Raw genomic sequence first — 3,581 nt, forward strand, 5'->3', positions numbered from 1 at the left:
AATGAGGGTCCCCTGCCCAGGCCTGACACCTCTGGCAGAGGTGTCAGGCCTGGGCAAGGGGCCGATCCTGCGATTTGAGGGTGATGGGGGGCAACGCCTGAGGGCTTCCAGTATGTGAGAGGGGGCAGGCTGGGCTGAGGGACATTCCCCCCCCAACACACACACACACACACACACACACACCCAGTGCACGAATTTCGCGCACTGGGCCCCTAGTAAATCAATAATAATGCAATGGTTATATATAAAACTTTCTTCTGGGCCCCAAGTTAGAGGAAAAGACTACGTATAATCAGCAAGTTTCTATATATAAATCCTATCAGCCAAATTATCAATATATATAAAAGGCTAAGTGACTGACCAGAGGGTCACTGGCAATCTATTAAAAGCCCAGCGACCCTTCTGGCAGAACGACCACAACAACTGGTCGCTATGACACACACTGACCACCAGGGGGCAGACGCTCAATGCAGGAGCTGCCCCCTGGTTGTCAGTGAGCGGGAGTGCTGCTCAGCCAGAAGCTGGGCTCACAGCTGGCGAGCACAATGGCAGTGGTCAGAGCCTCTTCCACCTCTGCGGCAGTGCCAAGGAGCAGCGAGCCAAGCTGTAAGGAGTGAGCAGGCAGGCGGTTAGGAGTGAGCAGGTGGGCAGTAAGGAGGGGGAAGGTGGGGGTTCTGTTAGGAGCAAGGGGTCCCGGATTGCAAGAGGGAAGTCTGACTGCTGATCAGGCCTAAACCAGTAGTCGGACATCCCCCGAGGGGTCCTGAATTGCGAGAGGGCTCAGGCCGGACTGAGGGATACTACCCCCATGCACAAATTTTGTGCATCGGGCCTCTAGTTTAAAAATAAACGTTGACTCACACATGCGCAATACATAAAAAGCTCTTGCTGGCACCACTTGCACACGTGTGTTTCAATCTGTCATTGTCAATCATGAATTTGGGTGACACTTCTATTATACAGAAAGGGCAAATAGCGATATTAAAATATTTCTTCTAATTAATTTCCTTTCAATGTGCATGAATCCGTGCACTGGGCCACTAGTAGTAATTATAAGGCTGAAATAAACCCTGTCTCAAGAATCCAGCATACAGCCTTGTCTTTCCCTGTACCTGATTCCAAGGCCCCAAAGTTGAAAATGTTTTCTGTGGAAACTCAACTAAACTCCAATGTGACAGAACAGGCATGATTTGGCAAACCTTCCTGCCCACCTACCTCAATCTTAGGCCTAGAGGAGACTTTAAGTGCAAGCCTTACCAGACTGAGCTCAAGTTCTTTTATTCCCCTCTCTTTATTTCATTTGTTTATGTTTAATAATACAAAGGACACCTGGAATTCATCACTGAAAGGAGACCTGAAACTTTGACAATAAGACCTATATTTGCTTATATGCTACTCCCCTATCCATCCACCTGCTTCCTCTCTTCAGGCCACAGGTTCTCATTAAAGGCAGTACTAGATATTTTTCAAATGGGTATAATACATACAGCGAGTCATACAATGAAGCATATATTCATGTAACTGGAATAAAAAAGCAAAGTCTGGTAAAAATGGTTGATTAACAGTGGCAATGAAAAGTAGCACAGATTTTTTGGAAAAAAATTTAGCAAAAATGTATAAAAAGCAGCTCTAAAGATTAATACCCTCTAACCTCATTTCTATAGAACCAATCCCAAGAAAACAATAAAAAAAGGAAAACACAATTTGTAACAAGATGTACATCACAGTGTTATTGATAAGAGGGAAAAGCTGGAGAAAACATATTTTCAATAAGAAGAAATTAATAAATAATGTTACATCTTACTAAAGTCTGTCCTTTCCTTATCCAGACCAATATATGTCTTTAAATTTGAAAACTGTCATAATATTTTGAAAGTTTCTCAAATACACAGAACCTAGCTTTTATCCTTAATAGAATTTACAATGTTAAATTTTAAATAACAAGGAGTGACAGCTGGGACTGATATAAATAAGTTATACACTGTGAGATTTGGACTGTCAGATTTGTATTATAATATGCTTCAAAATCATATTAAAAGATCAAGACATCAAAGAAAACTGTATAAAACTATGAAATGAAATTCTTTATAGTTGTATTGATGAAAAAATATTTTCTGAACTAAGCATCATAAATATTTTCCTTTAAAGCAAGAGTTTTTTTACACTCAATTTATGAACTAAAACATATTTTTCAAAACAAAATGCCACTAAAGAATGAATGTATATTATGTAAATGATAGAAATCACATTAACTAGCTTTAGCCTATAGTTTAAAACACTATAAAAAGAAACATTTTAATGTATCTTGTTTTCTACATAACTAAAGATAAAATGAATTTGGTTAATATCCTGTATAATAAAAGTATAATATGCAAATTGACTGAATAGCAGAACAACCAGTGGGCAGGGGGCTGGGCCAGTGAGCATGTGGTGCCAGGCCAGCCAAGGTAGGGCCAGCAAGCAGTGCCAAGGCCAGCCAAGGCGCATTTCAACAGGCAGAGGGAGGGAACGGTGATGGGGAGGAGGGTGTGACCAGCGGCAGCGGAAGGGTTATGGGGGAGGCCGGCACCATCCGGTCACCATCAGCTCATCTGGTCGCCTCCCGCAGAGGGAGGCCGGGCGGCAATGGCGGGTGATCCTGTTTGGTCACCTCCCGCAGACAGAGGCCAGGCGGCGGCAGTGGTGGTGCCATTCCCTGATCGGCTGGCAAGGTCGCCTCCCTCAGAGGGAGGCCAGACTGTAGCTTAGGCTGTTCCCCCCTGGGGAGCAGGCCTAAGCCATCAGTAGGACATCCCCTGAGGACTCCCTGATTGTGAGAGGGTGTAGGCCGGGCCGAGGGAACCCCCCACCCTCCAGTGCACAAATTTTTGTGCATTAGGCCTCTAGTATAAAATATAAGTGACCTTTAAGGTAATATAGAGGGCTAAATAAAGAGACTCACAGTCAAAATACTTACCAATTTTTATCCCTGTATGGTAAGTAACTTCTATTAGTGATTTATGAAGCTAGCATATCATTTATACTGTGAATATTTTGGGTCAGAATGCAAGAAGTAAATGCAAGCCATCCTTAAATCATAAGTACATATATATTTTCTCAATCAAGGCATACAAATATATAACTACTGTCATTTGGTAGTCTGAAATTACTTTTGACAGTAAAACAGAATTCTTATTTTATAAGAATTCTTATTTTATAAGAAAATTATGGTCTCTTGTTAATAAATAAAACACATAGTATTTTAAGATTAAGTGGTATCTAGAACAAACTGACTAATGATTTAGCACAATGTAATTATAAAATTTCATTTACCTTGTTTCCTTTGGCTCAATGAAAACTTCAATCTAAAACTCACATCTTATACAAAAGTTAAATTAAAATAGATCATAATCTTAAATCTAAAATGTAAAAATATAAAACTTATAGAAGAAAATGTAAGAGAAAGTCTTTATGATGTAAGGTTAGCCAAAAAAATTCTTAAATATGCCACTAAAAGTACCATCCATAAAAGACAAAGATCAATAAATTAAACTTAATCAAATTAAAACAAAAACAATCCTATATAATAAAGAGGTAATATG

At 40.3% G+C, this 3,581-nt stretch overlaps 1 protein-coding gene across 1 annotated transcript in view; it reads right to left on the reverse strand.

Moving 5' to 3' along the window:
- Nucleotides 1–3,581, reverse strand: part of RSRC1 (arginine/serine-rich coiled-coil 1) — a 351,732-nt gene that overhangs the window by 139,603 nt on the left and 208,548 nt on the right. The gene's annotated exons all lie outside the window — the stretch shown is intronic.

This window comes from Myotis davidii, unplaced genomic scaffold, assembly GCF_000327345.1.
Source record: "Myotis davidii unplaced genomic scaffold, ASM32734v1 scaffold570, whole genome shotgun sequence".
NCBI lineage: Eukaryota > Metazoa > Chordata > Mammalia > Chiroptera > Vespertilionidae > Myotis > Myotis davidii.